General features: G+C 36.2%; 1 protein-coding gene across 1 annotated transcript in view; it reads right to left on the bottom strand.

The window, feature by feature from the left end:
• LOC141440931 (probable G-protein coupled receptor CG31760) overlaps window positions 1-20,517 on the bottom strand; it is a 148,897-nt gene that overhangs the window by 40,621 nt on the left and 87,759 nt on the right. Inside the window, exon 2 of the mRNA XM_074105525.1 lies at window positions 19,199-19,228. The gene's annotated coding sequence lies outside the window, so the exon portion shown is untranslated. The remainder of the gene's footprint in view (window positions 1-19,198; window positions 19,229-20,517) is intronic.

The raw sequence follows: 20,517 nt of genomic DNA, 5'->3' as shown, positions 1-20,517 counted from the left end.
TCTAGGATTCTGTACCTCAAAAAGGAAAACGGAAACCTTATCACAGGATCACTGGCATGTCTGTTTATCCGTCAGTCCGTCTGTCGCGGCCGATTTTCTCAAAAACTAAGCCAGATTGAGTTATAAAACAAATACGCAAATGTAGGTATATCTAAATTTGATCAATTCATCGCTTTACATTTGCCTGAAATCTATAGAGTGACTAAATAGATACCTACTCTGTTTCTACGCAGGCGAAAAAACGAACATTGAAGAAGTATTATATTTCGTCCGATGCACTTTTTATCATTTTCTCTTACTTTCAAAGTTGACGTTGAGATACATGCACAATGTGGCCAGGAAGTTTTTTCGCGGCCGTAGAAACAAAGTAGGTATATCTTACATAACCTTTCTAGCAGTGCGCGTTACAGTAACAATATATTATAATATCCACCGGACAAATATGACGTTATGACGTGTACTGCATGGTGTTGCATCTGAAGACAACTAACTCTCGTTTCTCTCACTCTTCTGGTGGCCTAACGAAATTATGCAATCCACGCTACTGCTTTCAAATTCATCATCATCATATCCGTCGTAGGACATCCACTGTTGGACATGGCTTCCTCAGGACTTTGACCTTCTATGCTTCTTAGACTTTCTAGGTCTTACCATGCCATAACCAACAGTTTTATAATGATTGTTTGTTGAAATGCTAATATACCAAATTTAAATACAATATTGAAGATGCGATTGAACTGATCCCACTAATAATTTACGTACAATGACGCTTCACCAAACAATGAGCCTTTTACAGGATGCCAAAGGGCTTTTATTGAAAATGCTGCGGCTGTCTGGTCTATTTCGTATCTCGCTCGAGATTCAAACAATTTATTGAATTTCTATCACGTTCAAATAGAAGCTATTAATAGTTGTGTCACAAACGCAAAAAAAGGAGTGACGAGGAATGGAAATGATGACAGCAAATAACAGGAAGGTATTGTAGTAAATTTATATTTAGTAATTTTACGAGGTCTAGTTCAAGGTGTTCTAACACTTTAAGTATTTAAATATTGATGACAAAGTAACGTAATAATTTCGTGAGGCCATGACATTCACAATATTTTCTTTAAACAAAACTTGTGCATTAGATTTTCAGAGATTAGATTCACTTGTAATGAGAATTATATAAAATCTCACAAAACAAGCAGGAACGTTTTACCGGGCATTCAAGCAAAATGACGGTCAATTTGATTCTTAGCTTTTGCCGAGCATCCTCCGACATCATCGTAAATAGTAACATTTTTGATGAGCGTTTACTAGAACATTCCCTAAAATGATTGTGTAAATTTATAGTATTCGTGGCAGTGTTTGGCTCTATTCGTTGTTAATGTTCGACAAATATAAATAAGTACAGCGAATGCTTGATATTCTGTTACAAGTAAATGCTCAAGTGTATCAGCACCTCAAAACTGTAGGGCTACTACGAAATTCGAAAATCGAAGTTCGTATCGTACCGTCCCTCTCACTCTCGAATTAATTAATATAAACGTCGGCGGGAACCATCCCGCATCGTACCAACGATACGAACTTCGATTTTCGAATTTCGTAGTAGCCCTGCTGTGCTAAGATTGTAAACTAAGTAAGCATCAAAGAAAATGCAGTATCTACTTGCCCATTTTCTTACATCTCATAGAAAACCACGATCAGTCAATCTCGTAGCAGTAGAGCTCTTAACAAGGACTGGCCGCCTTGTGTCTAATGACACTAAGTTACAAGGTTACGACACACAACATAAAAACCAGGCAGGAATGATTCTGTACCAAATTTATGTTCACGAGCTATGTCTATGTAGTAACTATATATTTGATGCGGAAAATTCTTGCGATGTTGTTTATGATTGTTTGAACATTTTTGGTGAAATAAACAAAACAAAAAAAAATGCATGTTGTCATTGTTTTGTTCTCCACACTTATAAGTCCTTCTAGTACCAGTTAAGACCTCTTTCTTTGAAACCGGTCAAGACTGTTGTAGGTAGTAAGCTCCTATTTATCTCCAATCATGATATTCTGATATCCTTTTATGATAGAAACCTGGAGTCGGAACTTGGAAGTTCCGACTTCGTATCTCGCATACCTGCATTTAACGACACTTTTACGTTCGCGTTGACAAGCCATAAATACACGCGGTTAAATCCGAGCTAGTACGCAGCGCAGATATGTACTTACAAATTAGGTTGACACCGAAAATAAATGAACTACTATAGTCGAAAACCTTCTACAGTCACCTGCATTAATATCTGCCACTGCGAAACGTGCAAAAATATCTGGCACGTCCTCAAAGCTATAGAAATAGAGTCGTATCAGATATTTTATGCACGCTTTAAAAAAAAATTTTTTTTTTCGTATAACTGAGTAGATCCAAGTATTGTAAGTGTATACAATGTTCTTAATATTACATTAAATTAATTTTGATTTGTTTTGTCAGATATAGGAGCTGGTGACTCTACTACTCTACATTTGTGCGACTCGTGTATGTTATCATTTTCATGATCAACAGCAGAAATAGGTGGGCTAGTGTGGTGCTTAAACTAATTTACACATGACTCTACTTACAGTCGAGCTCATAAACTTGGGAGCTAAAACTTGATCAAAAATTTCGGAACACGCTTCTACGCCGTTAGCAATAGAGTCGTGTTCAGATATTTTTGATCAAATTTTTGCTCACAAGTTTATGAACTCGACTGTACAAGGGCAATGTTGATCATTTTAGGCCCATAACTTGCTTTTGCTTCTGTTTGTACCAATCTCCGTTTGTTTCTATGTATATTTTTATTACACTAAAAAACACTTAACATAGAGATGAAAAACAAGTTCGTTATGTTTCTTATTTTATGTACTGTACTATAGTAGGTGCCGTGTCAGGTCTTAGCAAAGGATGAATCCATCAGCCAGCTCCCGTGTGTATCGCAAAAGGCGTTTAAGTTTAATTCAAAACTTGACTGTCACACTAGGCCACTTTGATTTTTGATTTTTTTGACATTTGGATGTCTATTCAATTTAGGCTATAACCAGCACATACTTATGAAGTTCAAAAAAATCTACAACCGGTTCAGTAAAACCTGTTTTGAGAAAAACTTGGCAAGAAAGTCAACGAGGTATATATATTTTAAAACAAATCTGACTTACATCGCAATTATTTAGCTAACAAAACTACATTTTTAACACACAGTAAGATTCGTTATTTGAAGTAAAGGATCGCTAATTCGGATCGGAGTTATATTTCTTAACATCCCTGCCCTGATATAACCTCATCTCACCAGAACATTAATTTGGCTCGGGACTTGTCGGTTTTCTTCGTTTTCTGAAAATTCAAAGGAGAAAGAAAAAGAAAACCGATCTCTTTTGTTTCCAATTCTGAACGACATTAGCAAACAAGTTTAAATACAGTAAGTAACGTGTCCGTTATATAGGCAGCTGACATTCTAAAATTCTATATACTACTAAATGTAAGAAAGGCCTTTCTTTATTACCTCGAAATGAAAAAATAACTAATTAAATTTCACAATTGCCCAAATGGTTGGGATAAAAGTTCGTAAAACTTTCACTTTGCTCAGAAGTAAACGCTCGTTACAAGAATTTTGAGGAAACTCAGTTATTAATGGAGTGAAAAAAAAACGCAAAAGAAAATTAACGATGCATGGCGCTGAAAGCTTTTCTGATAAGTAATCAACCAGTTCAACTTTTAAGAATTTCATGTTACAGATGCTTCTTTTAGCTACTAATTATGATTCCCTAGCATTTTTTATAATTAAAGAAAGGCTTGCCTTTATTATAACTTGGCAAATTCATTAGTGACACTCCCATGGTCAGCGCGGAGTCGGGAGAGATGAGAAGTTTTGTTTAGCGATACACACGGTACAGCTACAGAACTCTAATAACAGTTTTAGTTAGACCCCAAAAAAAAGTCCATGCCCGTTAGTCAGACTTGCCAGCTTCAAAAATGACTGGGTTGGTTTACCCAAAGCGTCCTCCTGGACACTGTGCGCTTGTGTTTTCCAGTTACGTATCCATAATGTATTTTGTACCTATGTGTAATGTCAAACAAGACTGTTAAATTACATTAAAACGACAAAATACAAAACTCAGCTACTTTGACACTGGCTACGCTCTCTATGGTATGCGAGTACATGGGATTCTAAATGTTTGCATGCGATGGTATGAAAGGAATGTCCTTATGTCGTTAGCTCTGGCTCTATTGTACTAGACCTTCGTACTTTCGTACAAGGCTGCTGGGAAGGCTGGCACTTGGGCAGGAATAGGTCATTAATATGCGACGCAGCTTGCGTTAATATTCTTACTGGTACTGGTATTAAATGCGCCGGGAGCACTACAAGGGAAAATAAAATACCTTTTTCACATCAGAACTCAAACAGGCAGGTTTTGCTATGAGAAATCATGAGCAAATCGCATTTTGCTAAACACTGTCATGTATGTAATCATAACACATTTAGCTTTAACTGTAACAAAAAGTTCGATCTCTCTCTCTCTCTCTTCTTCAGCCCATAGCCACCCAATGCTGAGTGTAGGCATCCTGCATTGCTCGCCACTCATCTCGTCTAGTGCTCTCCTCATCCAGCACCTTCCCGCACTTTGACCAGGTCGTCGGTCCACCTCATCTCCTGTCTACCAACGTTTCTCCGCCCGGTTCTGGGTCTCCACTCCATCACGGCCTTCCCCATCTTCCATCACTCCTGCGGCATATGTGTCCAAAAAAAAGTTCGATGTTTTTTCCTAATTATTTCTAAAAATATTTACTCATAGCTTACTCAGAGCAAAACATAATTAAAGAGTATTATCTAGTTCAACACATTCAATTCATTTACATTTCTGTTTAACGTTTCTTAAAATACAGAATTTCAGACATAAAATCACTTAATAATTTTGCCGTTTGTTGTTGTTATTTTTTGTTAGGGTCAAATCTTGTAAATTCATTTTGACCCACTCCAGTGGTCGGATTGACTTGAAATTGGTACTCACTCATATCACAGCTCATATGTAGGTCGGATGACAATGCAAGCACACTGGACAAAAAGTACAGTAAGCAAAACAAAGCTTGAATAAACGAAAATTTTAACAGTAAATTATATTTGTTATGATAATGTTTAAATTTCCAAATAAAACACAAAATTAGTATACCTACTCGTAATTTACATACATTTTACATGTCAAGTTATTAAAATTAAAACAAATACACCCTCAAATACACCTACTCGTAAAGGTAACAAAATAAATGTCCAATATTTTTATTCTGTGATCGGACTGTTTCCCGTTATGTACTCCAAATCATATTTGCTCGGATCAAGGTTCCGCGCGATCGCTAACCGGTTCCAATTCGAAGGGCTATTTTTATCATTTCAATTTACACGCGAGTGTTTGGCATGCATTTCAATTATTTTTCACCTCTGGGGGCTACTACGAAATTCGAAAATCGAAGTTCATATCGTACTGTCCCTCTCACTCTCGTATTAAATAATATTAGCGACAGCAGGACGGCAAGATACGAAGTTCGAATTTTGCACTTCGTCATGGTCCTGGTCACAGAGAAATTCGAGTCTCTGCTTGCGTTCCCTGTCCACTTATCAGAATGTATTTTTGATCCGTTACCTTTTTGCCGAAACAGGAAAACAGTGTTTTCAAACTCTTGTTGACATCTAAATGGTGAAAATGACGCGTGCCTAAGTAAAACTGCGGACTGTTTTTGTCACCTGTCATCAACATTACATAGTTCGGAAGAGGTAAAAATTGTGCTGAATTCGAACTACCTATTTACGAGTGGAAAATTAACTTTAAACTTGCTTTAGCTTTTGGCTTTTACATAATCGAGTATTTTGGTAAGAAATATCTAATGCTATAAAATTTATAACTACCTACGAGTTTGAAAGTGTATTCATGTTAACGTATAGATACACAAAAAAAAATAAGCTGCGTAATGTTACTAAATATTTCCCGATAGAACTCTAAATATGTCTGTAACAAGGGGATTTGTTATTTTTACTGTATCTCTCTACAATGATTATTTAAATGACACAAATAAAACACAAAAATGTGATTTTACCCGTGTTAGTGCCTCATTTGCATATTTATTAGGTTGAGCGCCAATCACCCAATACTTGGGTTTTCTATTCGTAAATAGTTTTTCGTAAAGAAAGTTGCTAAATAATGCTACTGGTTACGAGCGTAGCGTGTAGCGCTACGCATAGCAGTGAATGTTATGATCTAAATAAAAACCTCCGACACAAAGAAACGCCACCAACAATAAAATTAAACGTCTGAAAAAAAAAGCTGCCGCCAAAAAAGACAACTAAAAAGTCAAAAATAGTTATGCACCACCTAGCTGTTGCCCGCGACTTCATCTGCGAAGAATTCATTTATCGATATCCCCCGGGGACTATGCTGTTTTTCCGCAAAATTAGCCTAAGTTAATTTAGTATAAATACCTAGTAATATTTTTTTATCTAATCGTCGTCGGTGTCGGGGAACCGCTAAGGTTAACAGGCAACTAAAGTACATAGTTATGTTGTATTTTATAACCTCCTGCGGCCCATCATAAACCAAAATATGCCATCGAAATTTAAAACTTAATGTCTCATAGATAAAGTTGAATTTATTTTTTGTAAATCTGAATGATACAGAGAAAATGACACTTTATTCCTTTTTCAAAAGATATAAGTGTTATTGCTTACAATATGTACTAGTATTATCATTTTGAACCCCAGGAGGTTAACCTTAGCGGTCCCCGACATCGACGACGCTTAGATACAAAAAATATTACTAAATTAACTTAGGCAAATTTTGCGGGAATTCAGCATAGTCCCAGCGGGATAGGGATAAACGAATTCTTCGCAGATGTCGCGGGCAACAGCTAGGTGGTGCATAATTATTTTTACAATGCACGTGCTCGGAAAGTGCCTCTTGACGTGGGTCAACATATCCATAGAAAATTAGTGATTCCTGCACGCAACCACAAGTGTGTAGTAAAGTTGTATGGATTTTACTTACCGCACTTGTGCGGTAAAGTAACTTTTTAAATTGCCAAATGATGTCCAAACTATTGTTAAAAAAATAAGTCTAAAGAGTCGTTATAGTTAGGCTTTGAACAAATAAGAAAACGTTTGATGCAACCAACTGAATATTTACTGATAAGATAATACAGATTAAACGCGACAGAAAAGAGAACGTTAATTTTTTTTTTCATGTAAACTCGTATTTTAATTCCGTCTAAAGTTATGAAAAAAAATGGAATAAATTCTTGAGTCCAATTCGGACCGTGCGACGTCAAGCGCGCGCACTCGAAAGTTAACCAATGAGCTTCCAGTGCGCGCGCACGACGTAGCACGAACCAATCATGGTTACCCGTCCGCGCCTGTCATGAAACCCCGCCAAAGTAATGTTCATGAGTTCAGTCCGGTGAATTAATTTTTGATGAGTAAATAAAATGAAGTTTAAATGATGAATTTATATGTGACTTTACGCCGCCTTCCACGAAGCACATATTGTCAGTGACAAACTCAATGCTGAACAAAATACGTGAACTATAATATACATACCTAAGTTAATAAACATCGTAAATTGATAGAATAATCTACTTCTACACACATGGATATTATAACATCTACCGGTATGTCTTATTCTTATTTATTTGCTTTATCTATTAGAATTAGTGAACCAATTTTGATTTATTTACAGTTCCAAAGCTAAAAAATCTCAGATTTACGGTAACTTTTTGTTAATAGCTGGTAGATTAGATACATAAAACATATACTTGATGATAATTAACTATTACACGGATTTATTCACGGGTTGCACTGATATTTAGCATTATAGGAGCGTGCAGGAGATAAGGACTAGCCAATATAAGTGTGGAAAATGTCAAGCAACAAGGGCTAATAATTAATCATAAAAAATCACGATACTAAAACAAAGTCTCCTTTACCTATCATTAGTACCTAGCTGTAGCTGTTCTAATCCTCTGAGTCAATGATTGTTATGAAAGTTGGTTTAATAAAGTGTATACGTTAACGAATTTGGTTTGGCGTGCATGTCGGTATGTATATCTACTGCCTGCTACTGTAGTAAAAGGAGTATGGCAAAAAAATGATGTAGTCACTGCCTCGATTTTTTTCCTCGCTTAATGCATTGTAAAACGTTGTATGATATACGTGTCAAAGTAAACTTCCCAACTCGTGCCGGCTCAAAACACTCGCTTCGCTCGTGTTTCAAGTTCTCCGCCACTCGTTTGGAATTGCCTACTTTCCGCACTTGTATCATAAATAACTATTACAATGCACGTGCTCGGAAAGTGCCTCTTGACGTGGGTCAACATATCCATAGAAAATTAGTGATTCCTGCACGCATCCACAAGTGTGTAGTAAAGTTGTATGGATTTTACTTACCGCACTTGTGCGGTAAAGTAACTTTTTAAATTGCCAAATGATGTCCAAACTATTGTTAAAAAATAAGTCTAAAGAGTCGTTATAGTTAGGCTTTGAACAAATAAGAAAACGTTTGATGCAACCAACTGAATATTTACTGATAAGATAATACAGATTAAACGCGACAGAAAAGAGAACGTTAATTTTTTTTTCATGTAAACTCGTATTTTAATTCCGTCTAAAGTTATGAAAAAAATGGAATAAATTCTTGAGTCCAATTCGGACCGTGCGACGTCAAGCGCGCGCACTCGAAAGTTAACCAATGAGCTTCCAGTGCGCGCGCACGACGTAGCACGAACCAATCATGGTTACCCGTCGCGCCTGTCATGAAACCCCGCCAAAGTAATGTTCATGAGTTCAGTCCGGTGAATTAATTTTGATGAGTAAATAAAATGAAGTTTAAATGATGAATTTATATGTGACTTTACGCCGCCTTCCACGAAGCACATATTGTCAGTGACAAACTCAATGCTGAACAAAATACGTGAACTATAATATACATACTAAGTTAATAAACATCGTAAATTGATAGAATAATCTACTTCTACACACATGGATATTATAACATCTACCGGTATGTCTTATTCTTATTTATTTGCTTTTATCTATTAGAATTAGTGAACCAATTTTGATTTATTTACAGTTCCAAAGCTAAAAAATCTCAGATTTACGGTAACTTTTGTTAATAGCTGGTAGATTAGATACATAAAACATATACTTGATGATAATTAACTATTACACGGATTTATTCACGGGTTGCACTGATATTTAGCATTATAGGAGCGTGCAGGAGATAAGGACTAGCCAATATAAGTGTGGAAAATGTCAAGCAACAAGGGCTAATAATTAATCATAAAAAATCACGATACTAAAACAAAGTCTCCTTTACCTATCATTAGTACCTAGCTGTAGCTGTTCTAATCCTCTGAGTCAATGATTGTTATGAAAGTTGGTTTAATAAAGTGTATACGTTAACGAATTTGGTTTGGCGTGCATGTCGGTATGTATATCTACTGCCTGCTACTGTAGTAAAAGGAGTATGGCAAAAAAATGATGTAGTCACTGCCTCGATTTTTTTCCTCGCTTAATGCATTGTAAAACGTTGTATGATATACGTGGTAGGAAATTCCCAACTCGTGCCGGCTCAAAACACTCGCTTCGCTCGTTTCAAGTTCTCCGCCACTCGTTTGGAATTGCCTACTTTCCGCACTTGTATCATAAATAACTATTTACTTTTTAGTTGTCCTTTTTGGCGGCGTTTTTTTGTCGTCTTTTTTTCAGGCGTTTAATTTTATTTTTGGTGGCGTTTTTTTGTGTCGGGGGTTTTTTAAAACTTTTAATTTAAGTTTTTTTATTTCATCTTTTTTAAACTTTGGTATATATATTTTTTTAAAGTGTACTAGTGTGTTGGATATTCTGGCTGCAGCATCAGCTCATCTCGTTGCCACCATTGCATTATGTACAACCAAAAACTGATCAAAAGAAATCAAACACGACATATTATCTGCTATTATTTTTTCAAGAGTATACTGGTGTGCTGGATATCCTAGCTGCGGTATCAGCTCGTCGTGTTGCCACCGCTGCATTGTATGTAGAATCAATTACTGATCAAAACGAATCCAAACACGACGTATGTGCTATTATTTTTTATAGAGTGCACTAGTGTGCTGGATATCCTGGCTGCAGCATCAGCTCATCCTGTTGCCACCATTGCATTGTATGTAGAATCAAATACTGATCGAAACGAATCCAAACACGATATATCTGCTATGGTTTTATCAAGTGTACCTACTAGTGTTCTGGATATCCTGGCTGCAGCGTCAGGCCGAGAATTCCATTATCTTGCGTAGTTATATAGCATACATGGGTGTTTCCAATTTTAGGTTCCAAATATGTTTGAAAGTAAAGTAAATACCCATTATGCGCCTAAGATTCCTACCGCAGCGAACAAAAGAGCTGATGATCTTGAAACGGCTGAACCGATTTTGTTAAAACATGTCTAAGAATCATCGCTAGAAAACCTGCTTTCAAATAAAAAAAAACCCCATTCAAATCGGTCCACCTGTTTAAAAGCTACGGTGCCACAGACAGACACACATAGCGGTCAAACTTATAATACCCCTCTTTTTGCGTCGGGGGTTAAAATGAATGTACTAACCATGGCTGTTGTTTATTAAATTAAGTTTTAGATAGATTTGAACATCAGCTAAATAACGGCAAACCAACTATATATACTATACTTGGTTTGGATAGGTATTTAACTAAATGTAAACAAACACCGATTTGGTACATTCAAGGTTTTTATACATTTTACTTATCTATCATTGTAATACAAACTAGACAAGTGTATTTCATTCAATACAGAAATATAAATGTTTTGATAGTTTAGTGGGGGAATTTCAATATTTAAGGCACCAATTGACCTTGTTTTGTTTACATTTAGTTAAATACCTATCCGAACCAAGTATAGGTACTTCTTATAAACAAGGTTTTAATAGATAATAGCAACTTAATCACTGCCCCGTGAAAACTACATATTTCCGTTCTTAAAAGTAGCCTGAATTAATCAGGGATAGTGCAGTTTTTTTTTTAATCATTGCATACCACAACACACAAATAAACAATGTTTATCTCTTTATTATAACTGTCACTTTAAATACCTAAATATAAATATTAAAGTAGAAGTAGGTAGGCATAGTATAGAGCGCCAAACGAGGAGCTCTAATAAACAAAGATACCGAATTGCATATATATAATCTTAAACTTGTGCACATAGAAATGTATCTAACTAATATCAATCAGTAGGTATAGTCACCAGCACCAATATCTGACACAACAAGCGTGCATAAATATCTGATACGACTCTATTTCTAGGGCCGGAAGGACGTGTCAGATATTTTTGCACGCTCCGCTGTGGCAGATATTAATGCTGGTGACTGTACAAATTGTAATTTACCTTTTACGGCAGAAGGTGCCTCTTACCACAGGTATTCTTATACTTACAACGAGGTGCCAACCATTGTAACACATTGTAGGTACATTCTGCAACCTTAATAAATAGTTTTGATTTTTGTTTATTGAATTTTTTAATCTTCACTTATAAAAAAGTAGGTACGTGACTGACTGACAGACAACGCATAGCCTATACAGAGAGACTATTGAAAATTTGTAATTATTATATTTATCGAGGATCGTAGAGGTGCACTAAGGGATTCCCCGTTTATGTTTTGAAATGATTCTTGATTCCAAACATCCCAAAATGCACAACGAATAGGAACCGGTGTAGTATTTAGCGCGTCTCGGCTTTGAATACATTTAGCTCTTAATCTGTTAGCATCTCGCCCCGCAACCATTCCGAACACACAAAAAACATCGTTTTCATACCACAACAATACATACATTGTCATAAGTCTTAACCGGAGCACGTAATCCGGAATAAACGGTGCTCGTTGTTTTTATTTAGCTAGCAGTTTCCAGGCTGCCCGGGAGGTTGGGATAACCTCATTTCCTTTGCTGTCGTGGTCCCTGAATACCGCCTATTTTTTCTTTAGCATAATATTTTTCTGAGAGGAATGAACAATGTTTTTTATCGAACTGTAGCCACTCCATTTGAACTTCAAACAGCGATCAAAGCATATAAATAAAAGTAAATTCCATCTAAATGCCTCTGATTGAAGTTCGACTAAACTATGGATGGTTCTATTATGTGGGCTTTCATATTTTGAGCAAAATTCTACTAAATATCTCCGGCCTAGAGTTCCATTTGATAGTCCCACTGCTGTACATAGGGCTCTTCTCTGATTGAGAGAGCTTACAGAGAGAGATAGAGAGAGCTACAGGACACAGGCGGGCCCATTACGGGTTGGGAACTTCATACACACCATTTTTATTCGCAAGTTTATGTTTCTAATGTTTTCCTTGACTGAAAAGCTAATAGAAATGGACTGAAACGATAATAATTAATGTGTAATTTCGTACATATGATCCGAAAAACTTACAGGTAGGAGTTTCGATTCAAACCCAGCTAGAGAGGCCAAATACCACACTGAAATTCGCCAATGCTGTGTTTAAAACACGTAGTGACTTTTAAATAGGTACTGCGCATGTATTTAAATGTTAATTTGCCACGTCGTATTCCGCGCGACGAATCTTTACTTCGCTTAACATAATGAGTTGATCCAAATTGAAAAACTCATTAACACGCAGTCGGAATCAAACTTAGTCACCTTTAAGCATATAATATACTTATAATATAGTAGACACCTTTAAGATACCGTGCTATAAGTATTATATTATAGAAAAAAAGAAAGAAAAACTACATTTGCAGGTGGTAGGACCTTGTGCAAGGTCCGCCCGGATTGCTACCACCATCTTGCTCGCTAATCCTGCCGTGAAGCAGTAGTGCTTAAATTGCACTGTTGTGTTTCGGCGTGGAGAGTGAGACAGCCGGTGAAATTACTGGCACGTGAGGTATCCCATCTTAGACCTCTAGGTTGGCAACGCGTCTGCAATACCCCTGGTGTTGCAGATGTTTATGGGCGGTGGTGATCTCTTACCATCAGGAGACCCACTTGCTCGTTTGCCATCCAGTCGAATAAAAAAAAAAAAAAAATTTCTTCACTAATACGGAAGACACACAAATACAATAAAATTTAATTAAATGAAATGAAATCCAGCGAGAACCGTCTGAGACTCACGGAACGATGCACAAATATATAAATAAATAAACCACTTACCTTCACGTAAATAAAAAGTCGGTGCCTAAGCACGAGCCAGCAGGAGTGGACCTATATAGTCGTCTACCTCACCTACATGCTATTGCTGGCTCGCGCTGAGGCACCGACTTCATGCTGGTAGAAAATTATTTTCATGGTTATTCTAGTCCGTTAAATTTTTTGTTATAATTTTTTTTCACGTTTAATATCAACTGTTCGAGACGTTCATTATTGAGGAGTCCTGATGCTTCACCGCCCGTTCCGTTTTACCATATGCATTACGACGAGCATACATTGCTTAACAACTAAATTAAAGTAATTGAAATTCAACCCGTGAAATATTTGTTATTGAGTAGTAGCTCCGGTGGTCAACTGTGGTATTCATCATCATCAGTTCCACTTCACCAAATGATGTTTTTTAAGAGCAAATGCACGTGTTACTACAAAATATATCCAAATTACCATAGGTGTCCCTACAATATTATTTCAAGAGTTCCCGCGATTTCCTTAGGATCCAATCATCAAATCCTGACTTGGTGCTTATGGGACCCAATTGAAGGTATTCCTAGACGAACTAGCTTTAGGTAATATTATATTAAAATATATTACAGCTAGGTATGTGACGCGGTTTATAAAATTTTCGCCATGGCAACCTTTTTCGATAAACAATGTAGGTATATGTACGTCGAATTCGTGTACAAATTTTACTCCGTGATAAATCAAATTCATTTGGAGAATTTATTGGATTTTCAACTTGATCAGGGAATACATTTGAAGGCTTTTGTTGCAAAGAGTAGAACTGAAACGCGATGCTCGTTCCACATTTTCTCTTCATGGTTTTCCGTATTGCTTACTGGGAAACCATTAAAGGCATTCGGGCGTTTCAAGGAAAGACGTAAAATTTACGAGAAATAGCTATTTATTTTTCTTCCAAGAACCAATTTGCCGTTTTATTAAAAATTAATTTATTCAGATTCAGCAATGTACCTGTCTGGTTTAAATATGTTTGTGAAATGTTTTTTTACTCTATTTTCAGAATCTGGACAAAGGCCTCCCTCTTAGAACGCCACAATGAACGACAACTCGCCACTTGCATCCACCGGTACAAAAGTAAAAGGAAAATTGACATAAATTGTTATACAAATTGACGTGTGACGCTGTTATTTGTCGCTTATAATTTAATTTGGTGACAATACCAGAATATTCTGGTAGTAGTGTTATCCTAGTGGTCCAGCCAGGATCGTCTCCGCAGGACGGAACTCCTCAACGGTTGATGGCATCGACTTAAATATTTGGTATGGAAATGTAGTTTGTATGACAATGCAAGTATAATCAACAAAAAGTAGAGTCAGAAAAAGGCTTGTATTAAAAATATTTTTTTACAAAAATCTTATACTATCAAAGTAGTGCCAGAGAAGCTTGGTATATTTACCTATACGTGGCTACGGACGATACGTTGTTGAAACGACACACAAAATAGGGCTTTAACGCCGACACCCTGTTTACAGACTATGTTGGGCTGCGTTTATGGGTCGTTATTCACGGAGTGTGATTTACGCCAACGCGGTGTAACTAGGTTTTTAATACGGTAATTTCGAATACCAATTTCACGTGAATCTATCAGCTAGTGACAAAATTGATATTATCATAGGTAAAGCTTCAGACCGATAATAATAATAATAAATATATCATGGGTCACTTGGCACCAATCGACCTAATATCAAACTAACTAAATCCCAAACTAAGCAAAGTTTGTACTATGGATACTAGGCAACGGATAAACATACTTATATAGATAAATACATACTTAAATACATATTAAACATCCAAGACCCGAGAACAAACATGCGTATTATTCAAACAAATATCTGCTCCGAAGAAGAGATCTAGAAAAAAAAACAGATTTTATCCAATTAAAAGAAAAACTTATTTAAAAACGTATTAATTTAAATTATCCAACTAATTCTACTGATATAGTAATGCTAAAGTTAAAATGTGTGCGTGCGTCTGTTTGTTACTCCTTCATGCTAAAAAAGCTGAACGTATTTGAATGAAATTCCGTATAGAGTATGAAGATAATTTTAGAGAATTACCACGGTTTTTTTTTCGCAATGTCGAAATTTCAATTCAACTACTATCTATATAGTACCTAGATCTAATGGATGAATAGTAAATTTTCCTCTGTTATTCACCACTCACTAAATCTCTGTTAAATTCTTGTTACGTTATATCTGGGAGCACTGCAGTGCCCCCGCCAAGTCGAGCAAAACAAAAACAAAGGCACGGCCGTACCATACTTTTAAAAAATAAATATCTGTCTCTGTTAAATCGAACAAAATAGACACCTAGACCTCTATACCGTAAGATATCAGGAACTTAACAGATAATATTAGTAAGGCAGGAATTTAGTATTACCAAGGGTATTACTGCTGGCTCGAGCACTGGAACAAGGAACACCCTACATTTCGACCTTACTAAATAACGTTGTTCTGCAAAATGCAACTAAAATAGTACACTAGTACGAAGAATGATACTGATACTCAATTCAGAGCATTATTTAGTCCATGGACCCAAAACTAAAGGATACGACTAAAATAAACTAATCCGTCTAACGAGCTGTGAAACTGTCAAGTTAGAGTACGGCTTTTCAGCAAAATTTATCTCACATTCGCAGTCTCGAGTTCACGAGTTCACACAAAACTCCTAGTTAATCTGCTAAGTGTCCAGCGTGCTAATCAAAAGGCTGCTTTGCAGACTCCCGTTACAAAAGGTGTTCACGATTTAGGAACAAAGAGCAAATGAGATTCTCACACGGCCTCGACGGAGCCAAAGAGAATTTACTCGCTCTCAGAGGTTTGCTTGCTTGAGGGGCCATGTTTTAGGTAGATATAATTCTTATCGAGTTGCGAAAGTGTGGTGCGCTGAAGGGTCGAAAACAGGTTGTGTTATAAAATCATAATAATTTATTTCAAGAACCATTTATGTAGTTGCTAGCCACATTTTCACCTTACAAACTACGTATAATATTACTAGCTTTTGCCCGCGGCTTCGCTCGCGTTAAATTTGAAACGTTAGATGTAAGAAGTAATCCGTCTGATCGCCAGTTGTCTATGTAGTTTGTCTACTGACATTGCATCACGCGAGCCAACCAATCCCTGCTTTGTTTCTGAATTTTAACCAATCAACAAGCACGTCTATTTTAATCTTGAAATTGATTCCTATTTGAATCATAAGTCGTTTTGGTTTTAGGTATGGCCACTGTTTGTGTGGAGTTTGATCTAAGTAACGCTTCCTGACTTATTATTATTCGTAGGTTGATAATGATGTTTTTTTGAACTTGGGTAGCAAATGAGAATGATGTCAGCTGATATTAAGTTAGTACTGTCTCCCATGAACATGTGCAATACCAGAATATTGCTGATGATTCCTATTTTATGTGGTAGTAATTTCACTGGTTTCCGATTCAGTAGTACATTAGCACAGAATACTGTTTTAATGTTTTTTTATTCGTCTGGATGGCAAACGAGCAAATGGGTCTCTCTGCTTGCACTGCTGCTTCACGGCAGGATTAGCGAGCAAGATGGTACCTGCACCTGATTTTCCTGTACCGACACACAACAGACAATATCCTGCGATTTATCTTCGTCTTCCACTTTTGCCTATTACGGGATTTTAGAATAGGACCGATTAATTGATTAGCTCTACGATTAGCGGTAATTAGGTACGAGTACCTAATAGTCGCAACTATTACGTGAAAAGAAACATTTTATCACTGTGACGCCGACCCCATCCGTTTCAGTTGTGAATTGAAGCATGATAGGTAAAATTTTTAAAAACAACAATAGTACTTTTATAATCTGAAATATTTATTGAAAAAGTTTTTATCAAACTTTATTAAGTAACTTAAAATTATTCAGTTACCTTCTTATATGTAAGTTACTCTTATACTTTAACAATTCCAACTAGCATAAAGTCCTAAGAACAGTTTCCATAAGAAAGAAAAGTCACACATGGTCGTTTCAACTTTAATATTATTTTTTTGTCGAAAAAAGTTTTCGGTACGGGAAAACGCTTGTTTAATTTGGAAAAAACTTCTTACGATCTGTAAGAATCTGCACAACCAACGCTGTATAGTCGCAGCACACAGATTTAGATATTTTTCAAATTTCAAATATTCTCTCGTAGATCGGTCCACACATTGACACCAAAATTCGCTATTCAATCATCTGTTGATGCTCCAAATTTTATAGTGAACAAGAACTGTATCAAATAACATGGCATAATATACATACCTACGTAAACACAATAACACTCAGCAAGGGTTTTGCTGATTGCAAATCTATTATTGTGTACCAATCAAATTACAGTAGATAATGTGTTTTTGTAATTGAAGAACAGTAAGTAATATGAGTACCTTGAATCCCCAAAAACTAACGAACGTTACTTTATCAAATAAATTATGGTACACTCACTTAGGCACAATCAAATACAATAGTTGGGTTAAATGTTTTACACTTTCGCGATTATACTCATAATATACACACACACAACACACAAACATCACGCCTGTATTCCCAAATGGGTAGGCAGAGCACACGAAACGTTACCGCTTCGGAGCCACTTTTAGCAATTTTAGGTTTGAAAAAAACGGTACAATAGTGACAGGTTGCTAGCCTGTCGCCTACGGTATACCATAACCTAAGTATAATCCTCTGTCGCCTCTTATGACATCCACGGAAGAAATGGAGAGGTGTAATTCTAGCCAGACACCACACGGGTACTCATAATATAAAAGTCATAAATTACCGACTCTACCATTTGTGACGACGGATGCTGTTGTGCAAAAAAACAGGTAATTTTATTAATGTTTAAGGTTGTGATTAAGTCATATTTATTACTAGTCTAGTTCTGCAATACTTATATACCTACCTATACGAGTATATATTTATAAAGTGGACCGTTTCTAAATACCTAAAATCATCCCTTAGGTTATTTATGATAAGTTATAAAAACGAAAAGTTAGCATTGTCAATTTTGAAAGAAATTGCAATAGATAGGTATAGTATAGGTACAAAAGCAAAAATAAGGGCCACCTTTCTAAGTCCTTCGTATGCTGCGGGCCGCGGAATCTAACAATTTGAACAGTTCACAGTTTTACTGTGTTCCAACACTTCCAACTGTGAACTGGCCCGTTCGCTCGTTTCGCAACAGCTGAATTCAGCGCTACGCCAAAAGCACTTTTCAAAACTTCTTTTGTATGCTTCAGTGATAAATAACAGCTGCAGAGAACTCGGGTTTTACTTCGCATGATTTAACTGGGGATAGGAGTTATTATATTACACTAAGCAAAGAACAATTGTACTGCTTTTAAAATGCCTTCCAGGTATTCCTTGTATTCAAGCCTTTCAAGCTAAGGGTCGTGGATTCCCACTCGGGCTTGTACCTCTGAGTTTTTAGAATATAATGCGCGAAATTACACTTGAAAATTGCCATGAGCTTTTCGGTGAAGGAAAACATTGCACGGATTGCACACACCTGCCTAGCAATTCAATTCTTTGGGTGTGCGTGCGTTTCCTAATTGGCAGTGAGTCCATGTGGGAACTACAATCCTTTGCAATCCGATCCGAATCCGAATCCGAGAGGAAGAATTTGCCCAGGATGTGTATAAGCAGGAGATAAGATAAGACAAGTATTCTTGTACTAATAAGTAAAGGATTCTCTAAGATTCCCATCTCTTTAAGATTACACCATCCTAGCTGGATCGTTATGTGTAAATTAATCACCTATACCTCCCCCAACCCTTAATAATTACAAGGACTTATATTACTAATTAGGAAGTTTAACCTCAAAACTCGTCTTAAACAAATGAGCCTTGTATTATTGGAAACATAAAATTAATAAAATTTATAAAATTTCTACTCTTGAATGGTTAGGTAAGATTATAATCAGGTATAAAATATTAACAGGGTTATCAATTAAGGAAAAAACTCATTAAGTACTCATTACTCACCCTGTCGGTTCAAATCATGCCTGGATAGATCTGAAAGGAAAAAGGTAATTTGATTATTAACGTTCATTTTTTAATAATAATACGAGTATGTCAATTTTAATAAAGGAAAATACGCGTTACTTGCTGTACGAAAACGGAAAATAGGAAGGAAAAATAAAAAGTCAAAAGAATATTATTAAATGAGCAAATAGGCGGGGAGAATGCGTTATACAACCATATATATTTCAAAAGTAGTAGGCAATGCTGATATTAGTTGCGTAAATTTTTCTACCGGGTGTGGCCTGTAACACGAGCAAATAATTAAAACATTAGATCGTACTCGTCAAACTGAACAACATTATTATAATAGTATATTATAATTAGTTTATTTTTGTTACACTTTAAAGTTTATTCGAAGAAACAATGTAAAGCAAAATGTTTGATATTTGTAGCGTGACAGGATGGTGACAAGCAACGTCAGTTGGGTTCTAGGATAGCGTACGTACATTGATAAGAGTAATTTGTATGAAAAGGGGAAAATATAAAGACTCCATTATTTTTTAATGTCGCTGAACTAATGTTATTCAGTCTGACGAGTACGATCTATGATTTAATTATTTGCTCGTATATGTTGAAACACTACTTTTCAATATCTCTATTCATTTTACTTGGGAGAATTTAGGGTACTTGATGTAAGCGACAAACTTAAAACTGATCAAGACATTATAATAGCGTTAGCGTTCAAATAAATCTGGTTGGTATAAATACAGCCTCAACCCAGGTAATCGGCAGACATGTTCCCGAAGTCCCTATTCAGATTTAATGCGGACATTAATTTAAATTGTCTAACTTGCTAAAGTTAGCACATTTAGAGCGACTTAATAGTTGGCATGAATGAAAATTATACGGCAGTTTCAAAGACCATTAAGCTTGTCAACTTCCCTGTCTTCTCTGCTTTATGAGACGAAACTAACTATTAGTCTAGGCTTAACTAGTAATTTATTTAGCTCCGGACTAATCTTGTCAACATACTTCTCCGAGTCGTCCAAGTGAAAATTAACTTCGTGATGAAAGGAGAGTTTCTGTAAAAGCGTACAGAAATGAAAATACAAGCGCGCTGATACTGAGCTTATGCTATATTGAAGCAGTTATTTGTGATCAATTGAATACTGGTTGACTTTTAAATACCTAAGTGGTCCGGTTTCATGTTTCATTGCTCTTGATTATTTTAATGGCTTTAGACGAGATAGCAAATTGATGACAAAAAATATTGAGTTACCTACCTGCCTTCCTTCAGTAATAAAGTAGGTACCTAAGTATCGAATTGAATTTGTGTTCTT

Source organism: Choristoneura fumiferana, chromosome 23, assembly GCF_025370935.1.
Source record: "Choristoneura fumiferana chromosome 23, NRCan_CFum_1, whole genome shotgun sequence".
Lineage (NCBI taxonomy): Eukaryota > Metazoa > Arthropoda > Insecta > Lepidoptera > Tortricidae > Choristoneura > Choristoneura fumiferana.
The sequence above is the reverse complement of the archived record's forward strand: the minus strand, read 5'-3'. Positions and strand labels throughout refer to the sequence as shown.